The following is a 27,645-nucleotide window of genomic DNA, read 5'->3' as shown; positions in this document are numbered from 1 at the left end:
CACTGCAAGATAACATCAACCGACTGACTTCGTGTGGTACACATGCATGCCCACGTTGCTACTGCAGTCATCCATTTCCTCATTTAGGCATTTCTCGATACGTAAAACATGGGGGTGAGCACATATTGATTTTCTGTTTTGACTTCCCTCATTGTCTCCTGTGTAATATCTTGTGTCCGAATATTCGTTTAATTTCAGTCAAAATACAAGTTGCAGTCTGTGGATTTTGGAGACAACTTGTCATGGGTTTTAACATGTGGTTGCCTTTTTGTTTGTAGAAGTCTAAAGTTGGGAAACCAGAGGGGTTTCTATCTGAGGGTGTGAGCGTGGGGATCTAATGTATCTAAATAAAGAGCTTGCCTGATAATGGCATGTATGGATCAATATACACTGTGTAGAGTAGGCTATAGCCAAGCTAAGAGCTTTAACTAACAGACGAGACATCAGATCAGGAATACAATCTGAGCTTTCTGTTTCAAAATAACAATTAGTTCTCACTGTTACTGATAAGATGAAAGGTGCTTCGTCACATGACTTAAATCATCACTTTCTATTGATTGAAATGGAGGTACATTTCATAGAGAGAAAGAGATAGGAAGAGACAAAGAGAGGAGAGCCAGGCCAGTTAGAGAGAGGAGACATTAGCAATCAGGTAACAATGTGGCATCTTAGTGCCACCGCAATATAGAAGAACACATTTCCAATCACAGGAAATATACTTCTCGGATTGGAAATTTGTCTACAACTTGTTTGTTTTCTTTGCTGATTAGCTTAAGTCTACATTCATATGTGCTTTTAAGAGGAGCCGTGCTGAACTGGCATCCAGAACCACAAAAAAAAAAAAAAAAAATGCCAACAAGTCATTGTCAGCTTTCTCTGCCTCTTTATTTCTCCCATCCTTGCTTTCTTTTCCTGTTTCCTTTACTTGTGTTACAGTATCGATGAATGAAAAAGTTAAATTAGAAACCAAAACATAAAGGATAGAGCAACTATAAGAGTTAACCACTACTGATAGTTTGCCCCAGTTTGAGTGAACCCCGGTGTTCTGTTTTAAATTAGCATTTTGTACATAAAGCTCTTACTCAGCATGTTTACATTTATATTAACATCTCTCAAGATCATCCTTGTACCTGTTTTTTTCCCCTCTTTTTTTTCTGAAGGATTTGTTCTATTTAATTTATGAGACTTCAGCGAGTGGTAAGCGATCTTTTTAGTGTCAGCCCTGTACTCATTTATTTCGATAGTAATTTTACATTTTAATATTAGCTAAACCACAATTTGACTTCAGCTCATATCACGAAAAGTGTTCAGGAAGGATTACAAAATTAGAATCACACTTTCCTACGTCTCCAACACGTCTATCGCTCTCTCTCCCCCTCTAAGCTCTCTCGGTGAAAAAGTGTGAACTAACAAGCGTCCAGCAGCTTGTAACACAAAGGGCCATCTACACATGTTATTCAAGAGAAGCAGTGGAGTCTGGCCAGATACTGCTGTTATAAAGAGTGAGTGAGAGGGGGAGAGTGAGTAAGCAAAGCTGTATAGTGATTTGCCATTTATAATTGGCCTGCAATGGTAGATGCTGGCTGGCAAGGACTGCCTTTTTTTTAAAAACACAATCTGTGCCTGCGGTCGGGGCGATGCATCGCTAATGACAGAAAGCCAGAGTGGTGTGGAAGCACAACAGCGCCTGGTGGCTACAAGGCCAGCACTCGCAAATATGTTCACAATCCCATTTCAGATATATGGACGGATGATGTTTTGCGGTAACAGATCATAGATCTGTCTGGTTTCTATTTCAAGTGCTTATTTTCACAAGTGAAAAATCATAGGCAAGAGTCAGATTACACATTAAGGACATTAAGTACAATGCCAAATTCTTCTTTATTCATCTACTAAAAGTCCTCCTTGCTCTGACCAGTAACACTAATCTAGTTACACACAGTCTTGCTGGTAGCTGCCCATTAAAAAATACTGAAGCAGGAGGTGCAGGTCTTTTACAACAGAATTGTTGAAATCTTATCCAAAGGGAACCTCAAGATGCTAGTCTGAAATATACCAGAGGAGAATCACCCATTTCAAAATGTGGGCAACCCAAACAAACCCATGATAGGGGTCAGCCCTGTACCATTTAACAAGCATCTGCAGACAAATAGTGCTGCAAAGCCCTGCAAATTAAACAACAACTGATTTTTAGGATGTATTAAGAACTTTGTGGTCAGAAGCAAAAGACGAGCAAGTTCTTTCTTAGTCCAACGGGAGCTCAGCAAAGTCAACTGCATTGGTTGATTCCCAGAACAACATAGGTTAGGTTGAGGCAACAAACATTTTTGTAAGGTTTAGAGTTATACATGTACGTTATACACATGTCATCTAAGTGACCAAGTATAAAATAAAATAGAGAAAACTCATGTAAATATTGGTAATAATAACCCCACTAGAATGGGACCCTACCCAACATGATTACAATGGAATTTGGACCCTGCCTGACTAGCAAAGCAGATTTAGTCTTTGTTACAAAAAAAAAAAAAAGTTGACACGTGACTTCTAACTGGGGGTTGAGTATTATCTGCAAAGGGCACTATGGTCCCTCAGTTCGGAAAATCGGACCAACAGCCACAGATCCAGATCAGACCCTACTTGTACTGCAGGGGAAGGTCCTCTGTGCAGACAGAACAGGGCCAAGATGCACAGCCATGGATAAGGTTTTTTTTTTTTTCTTTTATATAAAGAGCCCCCGCCACTACCTCACCCCACCTCTTCTCCTTCCTGATGCCTCCTCCATAAACAATGAAAAGTTAATGAAGAGGTAACTTAATGATGTAATGAATATAGCAAAGCCCAAGGTCAAAGCTGGCTACAGTCTGGGCACAAGACAGGGCCAGGTGATAACACATGGTTTTATATGCCTCTCTGTCTCACACTCATACACACACAGTCTCGGTCTTCAGCCAGATGTAGATCTAAATATTATTTGTCAGCTGGCATTGAGGGAACAGTTTGATTTGTCTGCAGTAATACATTTTATAGCTTACACGTGTGCATCGGTAAATGGTAAATGGCTACATTTATAGCACTTTTATCTAAAGCAAGGATTTTGCAGACCGTTCCCCCTCCGACACATCTATAGTAGTGGGCAGCCCTGCATGGAGCTGGCCTGACCATCAGGAGAAATTTGGGGTTCAGTGTCTTCTGTCCCAAGGACATTTGGAGACAGGAATCAAAGTGCCAGTCCTGTGATCAGTGAACGACCTGCTCTATCGCCTGAGCCCCAAACACTCACTGTGTGTCGGGTCTAATAGAGGGAGATGTGTGTACTTATGTATGTAGGGACTGGGGGATAAGTGTGTTTGAAGCACTGTGGGTAGTTAGAGTAGAGTGATGTTTATGCATGTTTTTTTTTTAAGTTTCTCTGTGCATTTGCGGCTGTGTGTGTTTGTGGCTTTTGCATTCTTTCCTGTGTGCACTTGTGAGTGTGTATGTGTGTGAGTGAGTGCATGTGGGTATGACAGTACAGGGATTTGTTCTGATGTTGAAGCTGTTGATTAAAAATTTAATAGGTTGGAAAGACACAGTAGAGAGTTTGGCGGAGCCAGGTACGATCAATAGAGCTCTGGTGAATGGCCACTACCCCTACTTGTTGGGCTGGAGAGCACTTGGGAATGTGTGTGTGTGTGTGTGTGTGTGTGTAAGGCAGAGAGACAGTGTGTGTGAGGTGTGAACGTTCAGCCTTTAAATAGTCGGTAAACCAATTCCATTTTAAAAAGATGCTATTTTCCTCACAGTGTAGCGCTTTTGCTTTGAGTTTTTTTCTTTTCTTCTTTTTTTCTTCTTCGAGCACCATAACCACTGTGCCGGGAAAAAAAAAAAAAAAAAGTTCAGATTTGTGTGAGTATCTATCTGACATTGCAAACCCAATACATCTGATGTATTGGGAAAATAACTACGCAAGTAAAATTGTAAGAGGAAGGGGAAGTATAGCATAGGAAGGCGGGAAGGTGATATAAAAGGAAGGAGAGGATAGGAGTTCTTAGTGTGTGGGTTATCCAGCAGCCAGGTGCTTTCTGCCTTCGATCTGTTTGGCCTCCACCAGGCTAAAGAAGTGTCTACACCTCACTTTATCCCCTTATAGCCTCTCACACCACAACATACAGGGGAGGGGAAGAGGAGACCGAGGTAGGGCTGAATGGACAGGATGGAACAGGAGGAAAGGCAAGGAAAGGATGGTAGGAAGGACAGAAGGAGGAATGAGGAAGTGGGAGGGAACTAGGAAGCGACAGATTATCGCACAGAGTTACTGAAAGCCAAAGATCCTCACAGTACACGGCATGGCAAAAAACAAACTGCAGTGGAAATTCTGACAATGATTCTGGCTAAGATCAACAGACTAGCAAACTAGCTTTTTTATAATTAGAGCTAGCTATCCGGTCAGAGGCTATGTGCTTAAGTAAAAAGTAGCGCTGCATTGAGGCGTCACAGTGAATTGATGCCGCCGTGTAGCTACAGTTAGTGTACGGTGTACAAGCTGGCATGGGTTTATGCTGGTGGATTCCTTTCAGAATAAAATCATTTTGCAGATTCCTTCCCTCTCACTTATATCCACAGGGAGAATACAAATCTTGTCTCGTCTGTATTTGTATTTGTCTGTATTTCTCATCATGATGATGACACCGAGTTTTTTTTAATGCAGTGCAGCTTTCATTGGTGGCAGTGTAAAGCCTTGTCTTGTTCTGGTTATTTTGTGAAGAGATTCTTTGCCTTTAAAGATGTTTAAAGGTCACAGTTTCTGTCCCTGTGCAAGTTAGACATGAGGGTACCAGCAGCAACGTTTTACAATCATTGTTCATTCGAATGTGATACTTGAAGCAAGGATCTGACCTTTGACCCCTTCTGTTCTGAATTTGGTGAATAGATTCTTGGGCCCTGTTTTTCCTGGATACGCAATATTATCAATCTGATTATCAGGGCTGATATTTGGCATATTCCCCATTATCAGTATCAGTGTTTTTTTTTTATTGTTGTTGTTTTTAAATACATGAATTTTAAAATGCACTGATTTGGCTCTGATACAGTTTTCTTTCTTTGTTAGTAGCCGTCACTCATCTGTCACGACTAATAGTGTAATTTAGAAATTTAAAGTAAGTAGTTGTTAAATGTATCAATAATGGAATCTAGTGGAAGTCTTAATTAGCAGAAAATGAAAATTCTGCAGGAAAACACCTAAAAGTTGTACATACAGTATGTACATTACTTTAGTAAGGTGTAATTCATTCCATTCAACTGGTTATTCTCAAACTAAGATTTTTATATATATAAAAAAAAAAACACATCGTTTGACCCCTAATACTGGCCCACAACCTTTTTCACAAATCATCCTCGCCCCCTCACCGTTTTTTCCTGTCAATCTCTTCCGTGTGCTAAAAGCAGAATCTACTAAACTTAGCATCCCCAAGGCAATCTGTGATCCATCTGATCCGCTGGACAGCAGGCATGGTAATGCACTGGCACTGTAGAGCACTGTAAGATATTATATCATAATATTATAAGCATGGATGCCCTATTATTAGATTATAAGAACAGAATATCTGCGGTGAGTGTTTTATGAAGGTCAAAGAATTGAATCAGAAATATTCACCACTGACCTAGACCATTTTACATATTATATATAAAGATATATATTTATAGATGCATACGTGGTTTTGCATCCTTCATTCAAAACCCTTAATTGCAGCCTGAATGTGGTTTCGATATGCATTCATGGTTTGTGTTTTATTGGGGACGCTTTAACCAAAATGTGCACAAGACCTCACAATGATGATAAGATACATGAGCTGTGCTGTCTTTGTTTTTAATGTAGGCCTGTCTTCCAGCCAGGGTAACATACAAAGAAAAACAAAAGACAGATGGACAGGCAAATTAGAAGTGCTGTAATGTGTGAAAATGTCAACCCTATAATGTACGTTTCTGCAAACCAGGGAAATGTAGAAATTTTGTGTTGCGACATCACTGTGGCTATGCTCAGCTTAGATTTAGGCCCAGATACCACTTGGTTAGGGTTAGGGAAAGAACATGTTTTGAGTTAAAATACCTGATTTGGTCACCACAGACGTGGCTGAAGATGTCCTGACTTCCCTTTAAAAAATAACTGCGGTCATTGGCTTTGTAGCCTGTTACTGCCTTTTAGTTCTCACCGTCTCCTCCACCTCCCAATAGGATCAGATCATAGACATGTAATATGAATGTGATAAGACATGTTTCCTTGAAATGTCAATATTGTACATACCCTATAACAAGTACAAATGTGAATACATTAGAACACATTTTATCCTGATGCCTGCTAATGCTAATGAGCCGATGGCCGCACTTGAAACAAAAAAAGTTGATCATCGTGAAACCACTACATAACCATGATCATATGTTCCGCACATGACATGAGCTCTAGAAGAAGACAATCGCATAATGCAGGAGCGTGCTCAACACATGTAGATTCTGATAGGATGCTCATGTCGCACGGTTCGAGCTTTGCGTCGATAGCCTGCGAGAAACGCCTGTGTATGCTGAGCGCAGTGTTAACTCTGGGTCATTTTGACAAGTGTAAACACTCAATCTCGCCATCAAATTCCATTAAACACAAACACACACTCCAAAAAGAAGCCCCCAAGCAGCGGCATTAAACAAGTGCTCTCATTTGGACATAAATAGTGTGATCTTACTCTCATAAATCACTCTGAGATTGTACATTTGGCCTGGGCAAAGGCTTCAGGTTTGCACACCCCTTCTGTAAACAGGTTCTCTTTCAGCCTCTCACAACTTCAGTACAGAGTCTTTGTGTGTGTGTGTGTGTGTGTGTGTGTGTGTGTGTGCAAGGTTACCGTGCTTGATCCATTTTAAAAAGAGTCTTGCTGTAATCAAAAATAATAACCGCTCAAAGCGTAAACTCTTCCAAAGCCCCCCCCCTCTGCACCCCCCCCACCCTCCCCTTGAAGTATGAAATAATATTCTGTGTGTGGGCCCTGGCCGAACGCTGAGAACGCAAACATTTCACAATAAAGTTGTTTAAATAAAGGCCTTGGCATAGATGGCTGGGAGATAGAGGACATGCTGCGTTAATTACAAGCGCCCGTTAAAATAAACCGCCGGTATAAAATATGACTCTCTCCCTCTCCCATTCTTGGGGATTTGAACCTATAAAATGTCAGCGAGGTGTGTACCTCAGATGTGCTGTTTGGAGACCAAACACAACAGCAGCCCTTCTGGTTGGAGATTGGAAAAGAGAGATAGACAGACAAAGAACGAGAAAGAGGGGAAAGGGGGGGGGGGGGCAAGATCCGCAAAAAAACACAACAGATCTCTACAATCAACAAAGAAAGCAGTGTTTACTCTGCATTTAAAGACTTATGAATTCTTCTCGCCCCCGCCTTGCCGTTGCGTGGCGTTAACTGAAAGGGAAAATAGCCCAGTTAAGCGCTCGGTTTATTATTCTTCAAACTCTTGTCTGAAAAGTAATATGCTTTAAAGGCACAGCGAATGTACTGGTGCTCTCCCCTCTGTATCTGTTTCAGCCTTTCCCTTACCAAGCGCTAACGTGTGTGTGTGTGTGTGTGTGTGTGTGTGTGTGTGTGTGTGTGTGTGTGTGTAAGTGAGTAAAGTTACATTGCAAAGAGAGAGGCAGAGAGATGGATTATTTTTCCTGAAGCGTGGACTTAAGTTTCTGCTCTCTGCTGCTGGGTGGCCCACTCCTCTTTAGCCGTGTTAACATAAGAATAGAGGGGTGGCCAGGGGGTGAGGGAGGGGTGGGGTAGCCGGGTAGCTGGTTTAAATTATTCTGCGCCTCCGCTGCTGCATAGCAGGAGCTGTTGTTATCCACTTAGAACATCAGACGATTTGTTCCTTCTCCCTCTCTCTTCTCTCCCTCTCTCAACCCTGTGGGCGTCTTTATCCAGGACCCTTTGTACCAGTGTTATGTTATAACGCCTGTCCTGGCCAGAGTGCGCCCCGTACCCTGCCACTTGTGTGCTTTTCCTATTCTGCAGTTTTTATTTCTCAAAATAAAAAAAAAAGTAATAATAATTAATGAAAAAAAAACAGACAAAAACGACTCGTGTTGCTTGGAAATGTGGTCCTGCCCTGAAAAAGGGCCCCATATCTGATTTTAAGAGAGAAGTTTTGTTGTTGTTTAGCGGGGTGATGTCCAACTGAGCTAAACTAATCAAGTGAAACATTCAGCCCCCGTGAGGATTACCTCAAAAATTTAAATATCAAATGTTAACTCTCCGTACCGCAGGCTGTCATCCAAGCTCAGTGACGAGCGCTGTGACGCTTGCAGGCCCAGATGAGGAATGCAGTTATGAGGAGATATTTGTATACATTCAGCCTGCGCCTTGGAAAGCAGAGATGGTGGTTGAGCACAGCTTAAAGACATCTGGATGCGATGAAATGCCATTTGTCTAAACAATCAAGAGTCTTACCAAAGCCACCCAACGTGCGCTGTGCTTTTAGTACATACTTGTGCAATGTGCTTCAACAGAAAGTGTTATTGACAAATATTTCATTGCGACAGCCTCATGAGATCTCAAAACGAGTTTTTCTTTTTTTTTTTTTTCCCCTCTCTCCTTCGCGTCATTCCAGCTTTCTGCTGTAAGCATAAAGCATTAGTGACGGCTGTGTACTTGAGGATAGATGGGATGCGGTGAAGTTCATTTTAAAGGGAGGAAGGTGGAAATAAAGACACAAGTAAAACCAAATGGCTTTTAATTACATGTAAGGTAAGTGAGGTGAATCAGTGAGATGGTAATCTAAACACTTTAATGTACTTCTTATTCGCATTCTCAAAAGGGGAAAAAATATGTTGAATAATAAATGATCGTCTTTTGTGGTTGGCCACCAGCTATCATGGCAACAGAGCTTTCGAGGGAGTTTGAATAAAAGTGACTTGCAAAAGACACAAAATGTCAGAATGGATTTCTGTGCCGGCTGAAGGCACAGCGTCGCCAGACAAACACCCAGATAGAGAGCGACGCATCGTCTGTCAAAAGAAATGCCACACCTATAGATGTATTTTCTCCTTAATTCCATTAAACCAAATCGTGTGGGCAGTCATGGAAGCCAGGGCTTCTGACTATGCCAGTGGCGTGTGTGTGTGTGTGTGTGTGTGTGTGTGTGTGTGTGTGTGTGTGTGTGTGTGTGTGTGTGTGTGGTGGAAGTGAAGGGGGCAGGCAGACATGACTGGGATAATAAGCGTCATGGAATCTAATCAGATTTCTAAGAGGAATTGATTGTTGTGAGGCAGCCGGTGCAGGAGTGGGGTTGACAATAAGCTGAAATTTAAGTGTTAATTTTTATGCTAATCCTCTGGCATCTCTGTGTGATGCAATTTGGTCCAGCAGCCCCTCGACTTTGCGCCGCAGATATGAAATTGTCCCGTGCACAGAGAAAATGTCAGCTTGCCAGACCCTGAAAGCTCGTAATTTATTAGGTATGTTTCTATTAGTATGTGTCACAGTTGTTAGGGAGCCACATGCGCAGGCAGGCAGCCACACCACCTTGTTCTCTCCCTCCCTTCTCCTCTCTCTCTCTCTCTTTCTCTACGTCTTACTCTTACTATTCCTCCACCTCAACTTGCCTGGTCCTGCTTCCTCTTGTTTGAATCCCTCCATCCACTTCTACGGCACAAACACACACTCACGCACACACACACATGCACGCACGCACACACACACACACACACACACGGTGGCACACACAACGCATGTTCTTAAGATGGTCTCGGCTCAGTGGCTGCAACACTGGGGCCTTAATGTATTATCATATATCGGGTGGTCCTTGCCCCCTGGACAAAAGGCTATTTAATACAATTTAATGACATTCCCAAGATTGGGGGGTGGGAGGGGTGGGGTGGGGGGGATAGAGGGATAGAGAAGAGCGAATAGAGGATGGAGGGAGGGAAGGGGGAAAGGGAAGAATAAAAAAAAGAAAGGCAGAGGCCCAGATGAAAATAGCATCTGTGTTTTTCATGGCTCACCCAAGCAAACATTGGAGTGTAAAACACGTGTCTTTCCCTAGTCTTCTGTCTCTACCTGCAGAGTTCAATGTAACTGGGGGGCTTATAGGGGCTAAGTAGTAAGTATGAGTAGACTTTCAAAATACCTTTTATGTGACACAAGCAGTGGAGGAAATAATCAGATTTTCTTCTTTGGTAAAAATGTTAACCACCATGTCAGTAGAGCCTCCTCCATTGTACCATTACTCTCAGCAAGTCAAAGACACTCAAACTTTAATTGTTCCTTATATCAAACCTCATTTTTTAAATTCTATTTATGGCCCCATTTTTTTAAGCAATCCGCTCAATGTACAATTTTTGAAAAAAGTATTTTTCATTTCCACTGGTGATGTCTGCCTTTCCTGCCTTTTTTTTTTTTTTTTTTTTTTTTTTTTAATTATGTTTTCTAATGGGCGCCATCCTAGCCATGCAATAGACTAGGGCTAGGGGATATGGCCCAAATAATATTAAGCTATTTTAAGGCTATACTGTGAAACATGATGTATACTTGATCTTTTGAAATCTTACCTTAAGCACTTCACAAATACACACAATTTTTGACCAAATATCTTGTCTATCTATCTTATCTAGCTATCATATATATATATATATATATATATATATATATATATATATATATATATATATATATATATATATATATATATATATATATATATATAGCAGTACTAGAAGGTTCAGAAAATATAATCACTTTACTGTATTAAGCCTTTAAACCCTTTATTAAAAATCTTATAAACCAGTCTTATATCATGATAACATTATGTTATCCATATATTGCCCAGTCCTACAATACACACTAATTCAACACTAGCTTCCATCTGATCCCGCCTCCATACAATACCTGCAAGTGAAGTGAAAGGGTGCAAAAAGGGTGCACCCTAAAACTAACAGCTGGATTCATGAGTGAATACGCACCTCACAAAAAGGTGCTTATTTGTGTTTCACACACTTTCCACTTTTAAAGAAATAACATATTAAATCAGGTCTTTACTATTTTCAAGTCCGGGGTATGTTTTCTATTTTCTGGTTCAATTGTAGAATACATTTGACAGGCATCTACAGTTGGTGTCAGACACTTCGAAACCTTCCGGTGAATAAAAACCGGCCAAGACCGATGGGTCACCAAAACTTAACCGTGTTGAGGCTGAAAAAAGATTGAGGTTTTGGTTAAATATTGTCAAAATGTTGTTGATTTACGTTTGACACCAGACCAGACATTTTTGCTTTTTGAATGTTTAACCAAACCACATCTATCACTAACCTTAACTGAAATGTTTTTTTTTTTTTAGCTCCATGTATCTAGATTGTTGATGCAACAGAGGGCATGCCAGGTCAAACAAATTTACCAGGATGCCTTGCTTACAGTTTCAGAAGAAAACAACCAACATGAGTAAATGGTGGATAGCCTATGCCTATACATACATGTTTTATATCCGGAATAAAACCTAGGGAAAAAATCTAGAGTGTTACACAAAACCAACCGTAATAGTGACTGACAACCAGGGAAAGTGGTATGTATAGCTGCTGGCTTGACGCATGTTGAAAAGGTTGACAGATAGGGAACTTTTAACCGAGCTGATTGAGGATAATAAGCAGCAGAAGAGAAGGCTGGTGAGAAGGAAAGCCCGGATCTGTCCCAGTGTGCCAGCAGGCCAGTCCAACAGTGGCTAGCATGCTAACTTAAGTAGATATCACTGCAAAATAGATGCAATTAAATAGATGTCATAAGGTCACTGTTCATTTTTCACATTCTCTGGATAATTTTAGTTTGCACTTGAAGGTTTTAAACTCAAATTCTTACATATAGCACCTTTAATACACGCTTGTGTGTTTAGTCTTTAATAGGTTGCCTTAGTGACTGTACATACTCTCCATCACCACTTGTCAGTTTTGGTAAAGCTGGCATCAGTAAAGGAAAAAGAACCATCATGTGTTTTCATAATTTTTCAGTGAGCATTTATTCTCCCTAGTGTTCTATTCTATTCTATTCTATTCTATTCTATTCTATTCTATTCTATTCTATTCTTTCTTTAGTCTTCCCCCTCTTTATGTTTAAACACTGCTAAAATGGCTGTGCTCTGTGCTCATATGTTGAGTGGTACTAGAAAGCCAGTCAAAACTGTACTCGGTGGGCCCAGAAAACACACTGAAAGGTTTGGATGCAATTCACATATAGGTCAATTAAATGCACCAACATCTGCTCTCTCCCTACCATTTGCATATGGCATTCATATGTTAATGATGTCCCTTGTTTTTTTTTTTTTTCTTTTTCTGCATGTGTGTATGTGCATGTGTGTTTGTGTGTGCTATTTGTTTCTCTCTGTGTGTTTTTTTTTTTTTTTTCCTGTACTTCCTCCCCTCCTCCCATTCTCTTTGTATCGCCAAACAAAAAGAGATGCAGAAAATTTGGATTCATACTTCCCTTTTTGAGAAAAAAAAAAAAAAACAAAAAACAAAAACCCAGAGATACGCCCGTCCTATTTTCACTTCCTCTTGCATGACGATTAAAGGGGAGGTTAGACGAGTGCCACAGTTGTTCCATTGCCGTGCCCCTGATTTCGACAAGAAGCCCCTTTAACAGCAGAGAAGGCAAGGCCCTCTCTCTTCCCCAAGCAGCTTAATGCCTTATAAATCAATGATGACACAGATGGACTAGCGATAATCTATTTAGAATGCCTCACAGCAAATATTGTTGTGCAGATGATTAGACAGCCAGTTATTTTAACTCAGACCCCTAAACCCAATCTTCCGCTTATCATAATGCTCCTCAGATTTATAGTGGTAATTTGGGATTTGATATTTTTTTTGTTATTCGAAACAAATCTGGCAACCACGACATGTACAAAATGGGAGAAATTAAAAGTGAAATCAGGTTGTGTCGGGGGCCGCGTGCGCCTCCATGTTTGTTTGTCTCCGTGCATGTGAGTGTAAGACAGAGGGTGTGACTTGGGTGGCATGGGCAGCTTGTGAGACAAAAGGCATGAAGAGGTGGTGGTGTCTCTGCCAAGGCCATAATGATAAGGCATGTTTCTTTAAAGCAGGGGGAGACAGACCTTTAGCAGAATTGTGTCTCCAGGGCATTTTGTGTGTGTGTGTTTGTGTGTGTGCATGTGTTAGACAGTCTAGTGACACGAGGGGGGTTAATGGCAATCCAGGGTCTCTGCCCCTTTTCATGGTCGATGGGTCTCAATTTAGCGTGAGGAGGAGGAGGAGGGGGAAAAGAAGAGGAGGAGGAAAAAAAAAAAAAGAGCAGAGGAGGAGTGCAAAAATGAAGTGGAGGTTGTCAGACGTGGCAGCTGCTCGGAGGCCCTGATAAATATAAGCCCTTATTGATCGGTTGAAAATGAAAGATCCCCGAGTGGCGTGCAGTATTTAGCTTCTTGTCTGCCTCGCGTCAGCGGTGGCCTTGCCCTGGAGGGATAGATTTTCAGCTGTGCCTCCGGGCACCGCAGCGCGCTGGCTTTGATTTCATCTTTAACCTTTTTCGGCTGCGTTCCCTTGACCTCTGCAGCACCGCTCGCTGAATTTGTTAGATTTTCATCTTGACATCGACCCCTCCCCACCCCGTCTTCTTCTTCCTCCCCACCCGTCACTGTCCTCTTCTCCGTGCTGTATCCCCTGTCCATCTTCCCCCTCGCCTCCTCGGGTCTATATTTCACTATCGCCTCCCCTTCTAATCGCCCCTCCTCTGTTTCTCTCTCTAGGTGGCCATTCCAGCAAGAAGTAGTCAGTCAGGAGTGACAGTGAGAGGCCACTTGATCCCAACAGACAGGTTGCACTCCAGTATGCAGTTGGAGTGTTAAGGTGAGCACTCGCACAGTTCACACCTCGGCAGCAAAAGAAAATGTTTTGCCCGTTTTTTTTTTGTTTTTTTTCCAAACCCCGGATGATGGTTTCTTCCCACACTGTAATGATAAAAGAACAAGACACATACACACAAGTAAATGCGCACATCCACTCACACACTCCAACTGTTCGTCATTCACTCACCATTTAGTCTTATCCCCAAAGGCACTCTGTCTTAAACTAAAACACACACACACACACACAGACAGACGCGCGCACACACACACACACAGACAGTCACACAGCTACAGTACACTGCTGCTATGTGCGCAGACAGAACTTGTAACAATCTGGATTGTGATAATCTATGATAATCATCCACCACATGCCACCTAAAAACGCACATGGGTGGCATTCAACACCCACACTGGCACATTGCTTCAGTGCATCTCGTCTCCCTCTGCCGCTCTCCCCAATGTCACTACCTCCAGCGTCAATGTCACCACTCTGCTCCTTATTTCTCTTTTATGTATGAGGAGGCTTGCGCTGTAACACAAGGGGGGGGGAAAAAAGGAAGAAATCTTGAACAATTTATGTTTGGCATTAGTGTAATTGAATCCCACTCGTATATCAAAGTAAGAAAGTTGTGAGGTGTAGGTGATATAAATGCAAGGTAGGGATCCATGAAAACACAGATCTGTCCCTCCCCTTTTCCTTGTCTTCTGAACAATGTCTCCCATCTCTTTTTTTATTCTCTCCCTCTCTCCCCTCCTTTAGCGAGATGGACGATAAATTCCCAGCCAGAGAGCCAGCAACAGCTGTTGGCAGACAGGCCTGATATGAGAATAGCAGCATAGGATGAGCAGGCATTAAAAATTAATATGCTATTTAGCCTAGGTGTATTTTAGGTATTTGACATTTTCATGTCCGGGACAGACTAAATTTATTCATAGTACAGAAAAAAATAAAAAAAATAAAAAAAATAAGAAGAGAGGAATGGGTGTAGGGAGCCGGGGCAGGGGTGGGGGAGATGGTAAGGGATGCAGGGAACGCTAAGTGACGGCCATTCTGGTTTTATGGTCACCCTGTTTCACCTTGCCTCCCACCACAGTGATGAGCATGGGGTGGTGGTGGGGGGGATTACACATCTATGTCTGCTTCACAATTAGCCCATGACGAGGCTGGTAGTAATGATCACAGCACACACAAGTGGAAGCCGTTGGCCAGTGAAACTTCTTCACCTGTGCGAAGGTCTAGATCAAACGTCGGAGCACGTGCAAGCAGTCCAGTAGGCTAACGTTCAGATGTTGAAGGGATGATGATGCAGTGTTCTGTGTTAGTGTTGAAACCATCTCAGTGCTCCGTACTCCCCGCGCTGATCCCACCAGTACCCATTGCAGCAACATTCATGGCGGATTACATAATGTGTTTTACTGTTTTACTGTTTTTTTCTTTTCGTGAGATTTTAATATTCTTATTTTTGCTGTTGGGGTCTAACCTCAGTGAAAAAACGATTGCAGTATTGCTCTCTGTTCAAACACCTAAATCCACCTATATTTAGTTCAGCTTAAAGGGTTTTTATCTGAACCTTGGCAGCAGCACTTTAAAGGAACTGTAAAGAAAATCCATTTTTTGTTGAATCAGCGGCCCCTGTGAACAAAAGTTGCGTCCAGAGAAGGCCAGCGCATGCATTGGTTGTGGAAGTGAATGACACACAGAACGCATTTTTAACACTTTTTTACTTTTTTACGCAGCTGTTTGCAGGATGCATAGCAATGTGTCAACGTATCTATTTGTGGTGGTCAATAACTGTGAGATGATGATGATTAAACAGAGTAACATTTGTTTTGGTGCCGTTCATGAACCAACCCAGCCGGCCACCAGCGTCAGTAGAAGACGATACTCGTAGGTTGTGACGTCAGGTGACCAAATTTCCATTTCAGGACTAACGCCAACATCAAGTTGACATATGATACTTGGAAAATCTAACATTGTTCTTTTGGTTGGACTTAAGTCATGGTATTAATTCATTTTGATGCAGAAAAACGACATTAGGAGTGATGACCAAAACACGATGTCTGCTAAATGTCATTGTGTCAGCTACGACACTATGAAATTCGAACATCATCAGACGGTAGTAATTGGTTGGGTTAAAGTCATGGGGTTAAGTAACCGAAATTCAACGCTCGTCTTTCAAACATCTCTCCACTGTTGGAGGGTGATGTCTAGCCACGGTTGGGTTTTGACGTTTACCCAGTTTTCATTTCCAACTAAAATGTAACATCTTTCCTACAGTCCAACGTCTTTCTGACGTTTCAAGCGGTGCCAGCTAGGTGGCTCACATGTAAGCCTACGCCCAACAGATTCTGTTGCTCAGTAATTATAATTTTGTTGAGAAAGCTATAGTTATCAACCTATCAAGTCTTTTTACAGGTGTTAGAACAGCACACATACGTCACATTTTAGTTTGGGTCGTCACTGAACCTCCTGCAGGATAACAAACGTGTTACAGTCATTTTGACAGGTGACAATGAACGCCTCAAAGAACTGGAAGCCTAACGCCTAAGCAGACATTTCGAGTTAGCGATTTTGCATTGGTTTGACTCTTTTGGAAAATGAGGAAACCAGGATGGACAGAACGGTTGAGTTGCATGTTGATGAGGAACAAAAAAAAAAGAAATACTGTAGATATAGAGTAGCAATACCCAGCATTGTCACCCATCTAGATTAGAAACTTAAACGCCAGCTGTCAATACAGATAAGATACTCAGCAATGTCAACTTTACATTCTGTTCAATTGTAAACATGACAAAATGCCATTCTTTTGCAAAATACACCGTGCACACAGAAATGTCTCAGATTTTGGTCATAAACTGATACCATTCATTTTTATGTTGTATAAACTCCCTTCCAATGGTCTAAGATTAGGAAACTTCTCTGCTGCTGCTGGTGCTGCTGCTGCTGCTGCTGAGCCACTTTCCGAAGTCAAACGTAAGACCCCGGGAGGTCCAGACAGCAAAAAGTCCCATGCTGAGCCATGCTAGGACAGTCCTCTCTCCTTATCACTCCCTTTCTCTCTCTCCCTCTTTCTCTCTCTCTCTCTCCCTCGCTCTCTCTCTCTCCTTCTCCCTCCCTCCTTGGTGATTAATGGCTAATGCTGCTCTAGTACATCTCTATATCCCTCCTCATCCCTCCCTCGCTAATCGTTGTGAAATCTTAGACATGGCCTGGATTTGGCTTCCTGGCGAAAAAGGGGGGTTCGATTGGATTGGGGAGGGGAAGAATTTCCACCTCCCAGAGCATCCATGTCTTCTTTTTTTTTTTTTCTTTTTTTCATATTTGACTTTGTTGTTCCTTGCTATGCCATTGACTTCCCTTCTTCACATACCTTTGAAATAGCACATATTTTTACACTTCACACTTTGATCATCATAAGAGATATATGAGTTTGCATAGACTGCTGTTATTTGCTGATCAAGGGTATGAATTCCCCAAAATAACACGAAAAGACAGCCTATTCTCACACACATATTTCAGTATTTCAAGTATTTCTCTTGCCTGAACATAACCGGACCCTAACCCTAACTCCTAAAATGACAAGTGTTTGTCAGCACGCATTATTTTCTCTAAGTCTAACTGGACGCTGCATTTTCAACAGGTTGGAACACAATGACTTGACTTCAGGGATACATTCTTAGAACTTTTGATGACCAAAAACAATACAAACATTTCGTACTTACCGATGCTAAACACTGTCCTCACATTTCTATAGCATTTGAAGAAACTGAATGCAATGTGAGGAGTGAGTTGAGACCACTCCAGGAGGAGCTCAAAGAATTTAAGTATTCTTTGCACATTATTTATAAAACACTCATGCAATGAAAAGAAAATGCATTTGGTGGCAGACAACTAACTGCTGAGATGTACCGTGACGCACAAGATGTGTCCTGCTTTTATTTTCTTCTCCACTGACTCAAACAGCATTAACTGACCTGAATTCCTGCCTCGGCCTTGCTGCCTAACAGTTAACCAGGAGAGAGAGAATACGTCATGATAACTGAGCTTAAACAACACAGCTAAGACGCTCATGTAACATTCCCAGCAAACTGACTGCAACTTACTCTGCTGTGGCAAAATGTGATGGAGGGTGGGGGTGAAGGTTGGTCAACAGGTTGGTGGTTTCCCCCCCTTTTTGGGGGGTTTCTGCTTCTTCCTCTTCTTCTTCTTCTTCTTCTTCTGAACAAAAAACAGAGGTGAAGGTTGATTGGCTGGGCATTCAGGAAGTGGTTTGCATTCCAACAATCAACAGTGGTTTATTAAAGCTTGATTACAATTGTTCTTTAACCCTTATCAAGCAGTTTTAGTTGCCCAAATTTGACCAGACCTCATCCAGATATTGGTTCCAAAACACTAGAGAAGTTGAAGTCACAGAGCACTTCTGAAATCAAGTCTGCTTGCTTTTTTCCAGCATTTTGATGGTCCCACTCAAATGTATCTTGAAATGTGTAGTTCACAGGACCTAAGGTACTGCTAAGTAAACCGTATAGCCAGTAATTCTTCAAGAGAAAGTATTAGTGTATGAAAGGGCTGAAATGACTAAAAGCTGGATTTAAACCCATGTAATTGGGACCACGGTGCGTGCACCTGTGCTCACACACCAGCCAGCATGTAACATTGTCACAGCATTGCAAAATCAGTATCAGCAGGTATTTCACCTTCCACCTCTCTCCTAATCATACCTTTCATTTCTCTCTTTTCCACCCCTTCGTCTGATAATTATTTCATTTCCTTTCCTTTTTTCCTTTTTTTTTTTTTTTTTGCTACATTCCACCCCGCCTCTTGCCTGCTTCCCTCCATCTCTGTTTCTTCCACACTTGGCAGCAACTTCCCGTCACCATACAGCTCAGTACTGTATATACACTGACTGTTATTACCTTGGGGAGCGTTTAGCAGCTCTGTGTTTAACACCATATAACCTCCGCTACATCAGCTGCGGCAATGGAGAGAAAAACCTGGGAGGTGGAAACCAGAGACGGCTCGTGTTAGGCGAGTTTTCGACTGATCACCACAATAAAGACGAGAGCGCAAGAGAGAGAGAAAGAGAGAGAGAAACGGGGAGAGAGGGAGCATGTGACAAGCCCGCTTTATTTCAACCTATTGGATGATCAGTGACTCTTAAGGGGAGGGATAATTTCCTGCGATATCTCTCACTACAAAGTAAATAGAAATCAAAGCCCTTCACGCTCCAAGACAGAAGCACTATATGAAAAAAAAAAAAAAAAAATCTTAACAGCCTCCTTCATTTCTGCTCTTTCTTCCGTCTGTACTTCCCATTGATTTCACGTAACTGGTGTTAAGTGAAACTATTTAAGAGGCAATGAATCCACTTGACTTTCTGTCTCGGAGATTGGCTCGCCGTATGGTCAAATAAAGCATCCAGTTAAACTAGTACTCGTGTTTTTTATCATTCCCAATGATGTGATCAGACTTTCTTTGATGTCCAATCAACAAAATTAAACATTAAATCAAGACATCAAGTTAAGTTTCCTTTTTGTTTCCATCATTGAGTTGCTCACAGTTTGTGTGGCGTTGTGGTTTCGTGAAGTCCCACAATAGCCAATGTGCCTTTGAGTGAGAGCAGCCTCCTGGCAGATTACTGTCACTCCCTATCATTCAAATATCTCACCCACCCTTTGCTAACATATTGTACACATCAACCAGCCACCCAACCCCCCCCGTCACATCCCCACCGCGGCCCGCTCATTCCCCCTTTCTCCCTGATAGGGATCTGTGGGCGTTGATGCCAGTCTCAGAGGAGCTCTAGTGGGGGCAAGGGGGGGAAACTTGACAGATAACGGGAGCACCCGAAAGAGTCAAAAGCCGAGTCGTGTCCGTGTCCATCAGCGTGCTTGTCCACAAATCAGCGCACGTCGACCAAACACGGACAGCAGCTCGGGGAGAGGGTTATTATAATGGTGATTATAAAAAAGAGAAAAAAAAGATTTAAAGAGTGTTCAGTGGGATTTGGCACTCAGACAAGAGCTCACACACACACACACACACACACACACACACACACACACACACACACACACACACACACACACATCTGCACAGAGGTTTCTCTCTCCGTCCCATCATCCTCCCAGGATATCAGGTTGTAATTGATATATGGGCTTGGCTGTCACTCCCCCTCCACGCTCTCTCCTGTGTGTGTGTGTGTGTGTGTGTGTGTGTGTGTGTGTGTGTGTGTGTGTGTGTGTGTGTGTGTGTGTGTGTGTGTGTGTGTGTGTGCATGTTAAAGTAGACTTGTTTAGATAGCATCCATGATTCGTCCCATTCGCCTCTCTTTGGGCTGACCCACCACTTCCCCCGTGCACGACGGACGGACGGAGGAGTATGGGTGGAGGAAAACACTTAAGAAAAAAACGGAATAAAAAGAAAAAAGAAAAAAAAAAAAGAAAAGAAGGTGCATCATTTCACGATTCCACAAAAGGCTTAATGTGTTATCAAAGTAACTTCCAGCATATTAGTGACAAGAAGCCCCAACCCCCTCATATCCTTTGTCCCCCCTCTCAGCGCCTGCCGCCTCCCTCTCCTCCTTTGTGGCATTGCTCGCTCGCCTCGGCAAGCTTCCTGAATTAAACTGCCGGCTTCCTGTTCTTTTATATGCACGGCCACATCTGGGGCGCCCGCTCGCAGGGCCCCGCCGCTTAATAACAATCACCTTCCCTTTCACTCGGCCCTGATTGTTTCTAATTCGCCCTGACAGATAGTAGCTGACAAGCCGCCCGCGCCTCCCTCCCTCCGTGACCCGAGCTCACTCAGCACACTTATAAGGCCTGTCATTTTTAATATTTGATTTTCACTTCGTAAAAAGTTATGTGTTTTAGAGCTGCCACAACCACAGCCACCATCACTCCCCCCCCACCCCCCCACCACCTCAATCGTATGATGAAATCAGTATTTAACTGAATCCACGTTCGATGGCCATCCCTCCCTTCCCTCTCCCTTCTCGGCTCGTTTTTTTTTTTTCCTAAGCCTCCTGCTCTCCATCTCTTCCTCCTCTTCTTTCATTAATTGTCTTTCTCTCTTTCTGCCCTCATCATTTCCACCCTCTCCCCCTCTTTCTGTCTCTTTTACTCAATCTCTTCTTTAGTTTATGAAGACAAAGCAAGTGGCAGAATGTAGCAGCGGGACTGTACAGATTCACGTGTAAGCCGGTGTCTAACCCGTAGTGAGCCACCTTTACAGCCACATTCATCCAGGCGTACACAGCACAAAGCCGCGCGGCTGCGAACAGAGCTGTGCGTATTGACAAATAACCGGCGTCCGCAGCCGTCCGTCAGACATTCAGCCCACTGGCTTTCCAGTGTTATTTGCTTTCCATTGATTCCCATTAAAGGTATATAGAGCCATGTAAAATGCATATCAGGTAGACCAATCATTAAATGGGAGGATGGATTCATCGACAGCTTGACGGATGACATTTTGCCGAGCGATCCATATGGGCCTTCAATAAAAACACAATTTGGAGCTTAAGACAAAGGAAGGAAAAAAAAAAAAGAAAAGGGGGCATTTTAAGATGGAGAGGGAGAGAAAGACAATGATTAGAAGATGGATTCACCACTACACAAAACCCATCTTCACTACTGTTGTGCTTCAACACGTTGACACAGTCTCAATCAAAACACCGTCCTGACCACCGCCGTTTTCTCTCCATCATTTTGACTGATGTTGATATGATATCCTGGTGCCATCAGTGAAAGATTGGACAAAAGGGAGAAAAAAAAAAAAAAAAAAAAAAAAGGACTGCAGTGATTATCATAAAGTACACAATGCTACGTGTGGCTATTCGTTCCTACATTGTCATCCTGCAGAGCTTTTTGACATTTGCTTTTATTTGATTGTCCGTATTGAAACTAGACAGGACATGTTGTTTGAACCTGGCTAGGAATCAAACTAGCATTCAGTGCTGATGCAGGGAGTCTTTCTCCATTTCTGAAGCTAAACAGAAAAAAAAAAAATGAATATGTTAAATGTAATATTTTAAATGGTCAAATTGGTATACAGTATATATACCTTTTAAGCATAGCAATATTACTTTAAATGGAATTGTCGCCTACAGTATGGGATGAGTCTACTTTGTATTTTCTTAATGTATTATTGTATCTATTTTGTATTGTCGTATTGTCTTAGATCGTGGATATGGATAATATCGTGTTGGCAGTTTTTCTTTTTTCTTTTTTTCCTGGTTTTAAAGGCAATATAGTGAAGTGATGTCATTTTCCAAACTCACCAGACAGACCTAATTGTTCCAAAACTTGTCTTTACCCAATTTACACCCTACCGACTAGTGATTATTTATGGAATACACACTAGCTTAATACACGAATGGGTGAAATAAGTACACAGAAGGCAGCATCGTAAGAGTAACGGGACAAAGAGCGGTTGACTCAGTAGCCTCTGTGTAGCCTCTGCCCACTGTCTTGTGAGGGAATAGCTTCATAGATACTCATGGTTAAAAGGTTGTTTCTCACCTCAAGCACCCTACATATCACCAGTCATCAAGGCAGCTTAACACCGCGCCAAATACAAGATCATCATATCACGAAAATCATCCACCAACTCTGCAAAGACTCTTTTTTTTTTTTTCTTCTGCCATTGCAGTCAGCTTTGTGTACCCAAACACTGTCTCACAAACCCCCACCCCCCTCACTCACCCACACCCACCCACCAAGACATACTATTTCGGGACCCCGAGGTGCCCGGGGCGCACCCACTGCCATTCTCCGTCTTTACCCAACGACAAAAACACAACTAATTGGAGTACCATTGCATGTTTTCACTAAAGGCACAATTTAATTACATTTGAGCTGGGAATGAGTATTTTGGGAACGTCTGTATGTTCATTCAAACAAATCGAGCGAATGAAAAGCAATATTTGTTTTGCTTTGATTAGCAAACGGGCAGGGTAATTTGTTAAGGAGAAAGAGTGAGGGCAGGAAATGTTTAACCCCAAGCTTTCCAGTGGTGGACTGCTCTCACGCACGCATACACCCATTTCATCGCCTCCCTAAACGATTGTGCCCTTTCAGTCCCAAACATTAATGAACTTCTGCTCCTGGCTTTGACCTCCCTTTTTTTCCTGCCCTCTTTTCCTTATTTCTTCCCTTTTCGTGTCTTCCTTCCTTTCTCCCTGATCCCCAGCCTCTGTCCTGTGGTCCTCCAGTTCATAAATCCTTTATTAATAACTCAGTGAATAATGTAAAGAGTATTGTTTTCTCCAAGGTTGTATTAATAAACATGAATGAATTTATTTGTCTTCACCAAAGCATGATTAATGCACATTAATGTCTGGATATTGCTCACTCTGCCCTGCATCACCAAGCACATATCACTCCCACCCCCACGCCCACACTGTCTCTCCCACCAAAAAAGAAAAAAAAAAAAAAAAAAAAAAGACCTATCAACATTAAATATTTATGGCATAATATTAATGGTTTTGTAAAGAAAATAACAAGTTATTAATCCTCTGATTAACAACTGATTAACCTTTTTTATTAAACACGTGATCCGTGCATCATCGACTCAGGATATGTCGACTGACTGCGCTGCAGAATAATTATTTTTGTGTCTTTTCTAATTGCAAAAACCGCTTGGCTGAACTATATGTGTGTGTATGTGTTTTTTTTTTGTTTTTTTTTCCCTTTGCCTTGACACATGCACAGATACACCACTCACACTTGTTCAAACAACACGAGATGTATGTAGCCCCAGATTACGATAAGGGATAAAGGAGAGGAAGAAAATAAAACATACAAACATAACTGGCGCATTCTTTCACAGTGAGGGAGAACAAGAACAGGGCCTAAATTTAGCCGCAGATCTTTTTAAAACAATGGGGTTTAATTCACATATCCGTTTATTCTGCAGTCACTGGCATGGGGTGGGAAAGTGGAGTGAAAACATGGCTGAAGGACAAAACATTTTCTCTCATTTTTTTGTATGCCTCTGCTCATCTCAAAGCTATTGTCTGTGTATTTTTAGTTCTTGTCAACTGAAAGACAATTATGTTGTGTTTTCTGACATAATGACACTGACTTTCAGATTGGAGACGACTGAATTAGACACAGCTTGAATCTGTAGTTTAAATTTACCTCCTGTTTTTTTATTCATTTATTTATTTTTTTTTTAAATTTATTTTATGTTTTCATAGATTTTAAAATGGTTCAGTGTTTGACCGCTTTCCAAACACAATTGCTTATAAATACGAAGATAAGTGGCAGCTGAAGTTCTGATGGCAGACATCTACCTCAGCTCATCAATGCACCACCGGTATTCCACCAATCACCAATCAATCTGTGTTCTTAAAGGTTCAACACGTAGGATTTAGCATTTAGTGTTGGAACTGGTGCTAGGGCAGGTGTGGTTATTAGAAAATTGAAATTATTGACACTAATTATTTCAACTTTTCAAATCATTAAAAGGGGGCACCACCCTGGAGTCAGGGAACAATAACCGGACCGAAAACAGTCTCAAAAGAAGGGTTCACTTTAAATGCAAATATTGAGACATATTTAGAATCAACGGAACAGTGGAGGAAATAAATCTGAGCGCTGACCAGAAATTACCACAAAACGTGCATAAAATAATCACAGATAACTGCTCTAGAATTTATTAATACTTTATAACACTTCAATCAACAAAAATAATCATTCAACTACAGCAGCTACACTATGAAACTAAAACACCAAGACAAACTTGAGCAACAAACAAGCATGCAGTGTGTGAGTGTGTGTGTGTGAGTGGATGTGTGTGTGTGTTTGTGTTTGTGTCAGAGAGACAAAGATAGAGAGCCAAGAAGGCTGATGTGATCTCTTGGAGGATGAGGTCACGTAGTGTTCGAGCCTGTTCGAAGCTTCAACAAACCATGGCGGAACACCGTTGTTCTCACATGCTCTTTATAATACAGGACACTGTTCCAAAAAGGTGGCGGCATTACCACGGGATAACTCTACCGACGTTAGGCTTGGCGCACTTTGCTTTGCTTACCAGGCTTTTTAAGTGCAAGGATGCCCAGTGGGCTTTGGACAACACACCGGCCGCTCTATTTTACAGAACCATGTGGTGAGGGTCCCAACACATGTTTCCAGAGTAGCCTAGAAAGGACAAACGCTGGCTTGAGCGCGGGCCTTTTTGTGTTTTTTGTTTGTTTGTTTGCTTTTTTTTTTGCATTTTTAGCAGCTACAGTGGAGGCAGGGTGAGACTACAAGTGTTGCATTGGCTGCAAGAAAACAAGAAAACATCGTATTTTGCCTGTAATATACCTGTTTTTGGTGCCCCAAACTCAACTGGAACTTTTCCCGATATCCAGAGGTTTCACGCGTACAAATGGTGAAACACTGGCTAGTAGCCTTGTTGCCTGTATCTTTCAGACAAATAGAATCAGTGGGCCCCAGGAAGGTAGGGATAACATTTTTTTTTTTTTTTTTTTTTAAATTACAGCACTACTCCCTTCAATCTTTGTTGGAATTGTGTTTAGCTCACTGCAGAGCTGTGCACCTACACACACGGTGTATAGAGTGCCTTATCTACAAGATATTTGTGTCCTCATTTGGCAGCACGGTGAAGGTAACAGATTTATTTTGGATTCTTAGTCATAGTTATATTAATAAGAGTTAATACAACCAATATGTTAATTAGTCTCTTTTGCTCTGATGGTGAAAATCACTTTCAGAGGGAGCTGTCTTGACGCACACGGAGAGAATAGATGTGAAAGGCATGCTGTTTGGATGTTCCGTCTGTAAAGGGAAGCATGAAGTGTCAACACACAGCTACATTTCCTGCAACATTTTTCCCTGCGACTTCATAAAACTCAGCTCCTCACATCAACTAGCCCCTTTAATTCCAGTCAAATCTTTGTTTAAGCTTGCCCCCTCAGCCATTTATTTTTACTTTGTTTTCATGCCTTTCTGCCCATGCACCCTTTGCTTGCCATATTTCAAAGCTAAACTGGGCTTTTCATTGCTTTGTTACCCTCCCTCCTTTTTCTCATTTTCTCCCTCTTTTCTTTTTGTCTCCCCCCCGCTGTTCCAACCATCAACAACATCCTTCACCTTCTCCAAACCATACGTCACTTTCTTACTTTTTCTCTCTTTTTCTTATGTCCATTATCTCAGCATTAGATGTTCTCCATTCTCTCTTATAAAGTACATCTCATACTCTTTTTGTTATATCTTCTAACTTCCTGGGAATCCTCACAGGCCAGTAACACACCCAGACTAAAGGAACTCAATTCTTTGAACTCTGAGTGCTGTTTGTCCTAATTACAGATCGTTTTATCCCTTTAAAAGAAATCTACTTTTTTTTGTAATGTTGCCCTGGATGCTGATCCTACTGAGGTCCAACCTTATTTTACTCTCCTGGAACTCCCCTGTAGACCTGGATTCATCTCATGCATTCCCCACAGGCTCTCCTCCTGTGATCGCTTTCTTTTTTCTTTCTCTGTCTCTTACCAGCTCTATCAGTTCGTGCTGCCTCCAGATTTCCTCTTTTGCATTTATTTTTTTTTTGTTGTTGTTGAAGATATCGTTTCTCTGCTATCACCATGATGAGTTACTCTGATTCCCCCCCCCAAAAAAAAATGCAGAAGGACATATGGTTTGGCCCAGTTTCTGAGAAGGGCTGGGTCAGTCGTTGGTCATTCTGTGTCAGGAATGTGTGTTTGCATATGTGTGTGTGCGTGTTAGTGTTCATTCATTTGCAAGTTGGATTTTCAGGGCCTCTTGGGAAACTAGAGGGTATTTAAAGTGCTGCTCACACAGAGGTGGACTTCACAGTAATTAATAAAGCAGTAAAGGTGGTTAATTCTACTTTTCCGATCACTTTTTTAATCTTCTGTCCCTCTGTTCTTGAAATACATTCACACGCGCACGAACGCACACACACACACACACACGCACACAGACAAAGCAGCAGGTACATGAGCCTTAAGCCTCTTATGACTCCTTGTCTCCATGCAGTGCAGACACAACAGTGTGTCAGGGAGAGGTTTAGGCATGGTGCGGGCCTTCCTTAATTACTGGAGGATTGCTAAGCAGATACGACTGTGCTTTCACTGCAGTAGGTGCTGGGTCAGTGGCGGCCTATGGGATTAATTGTACAAACCAACTTCCATCAGGAAAAAAAAAAAAGGAGACACGTTCCAAAAGAATTTATAGAGCTTCAGCTTAAGTGTAAGGCAAAAGGATGGAGTTTTAAAAGGTACACCATATCGAGTTTTGATTGCATTTACAGTATTACCCATTAATCCAGTGTCACAAGTTTAGTACGAGAAGTGTATGTTGAAAGGACTTAACCTAAGTTGCCTTCAGTATCTAGTGGCATCCTCTTATTGTTGCAGAGGTTTTTAGATGCAAAACACACACTTGCGTCTTGAAATCTGAAAGGTGGCAGTCAGAGGCTGTGCTGATTGCCTTTGACTGCTTGTTGATGAGGGTAGCCAACTTACTTTTAAAAGAAGCTGGTAGAAAACAACGTATGTTCTATATAAGGGCCCTGGCACACCAGTGTTGTGGCCATCAGTGAGTAGCTGCTGTCCTACCGTTGGCGCTAGTTGATCCTTATCGGTGACCTTTGCACCAACTGAGCACGGTGAATCACTTTGGTGAGAAAAAAAAAAAATCAATCCGATTGGCGGTTCTCTAATCTGTTGACGTGGTATCTGTAATTTCACCCATCTTCTCTTTCTCAAGAACAAATACGGAATCGTCACCTTTTGGTATGGAGGATTATTT

The 27,645-nt window shown here is 41.9% G+C and overlaps 1 protein-coding gene across 6 annotated transcripts in view; it reads left to right on the top strand.

Moving 5' to 3' along the window:
* Positions 1 to 27,645, top strand: part of znf536 (zinc finger protein 536) — a 208,303-nt gene that overhangs the window by 66,829 nt on the left and 113,829 nt on the right. For 5 of the 6 annotated variants that reach the window (XM_037095381.1, XM_037095376.1, XM_037095378.1 and 2 more), the window contains one exon: positions 13,765 to 13,864. The exons of the other annotated variant lie outside the window; for it this stretch is intronic. The gene's annotated coding sequence lies outside the window, so the exon portion shown is untranslated. The remainder of the gene's footprint in view (positions 1 to 13,764; positions 13,865 to 27,645) is intronic. 6 annotated transcript variants of the gene reach the window in all.

This window comes from Acanthopagrus latus, chromosome 4, assembly GCF_904848185.1.
Source record: "Acanthopagrus latus isolate v.2019 chromosome 4, fAcaLat1.1, whole genome shotgun sequence".
In the NCBI taxonomy this organism is placed as follows: domain Eukaryota; kingdom Metazoa; phylum Chordata; class Actinopteri; order Spariformes; family Sparidae; genus Acanthopagrus; species Acanthopagrus latus.
This window is presented reverse-complemented; position numbering and strand designations above follow the sequence as displayed.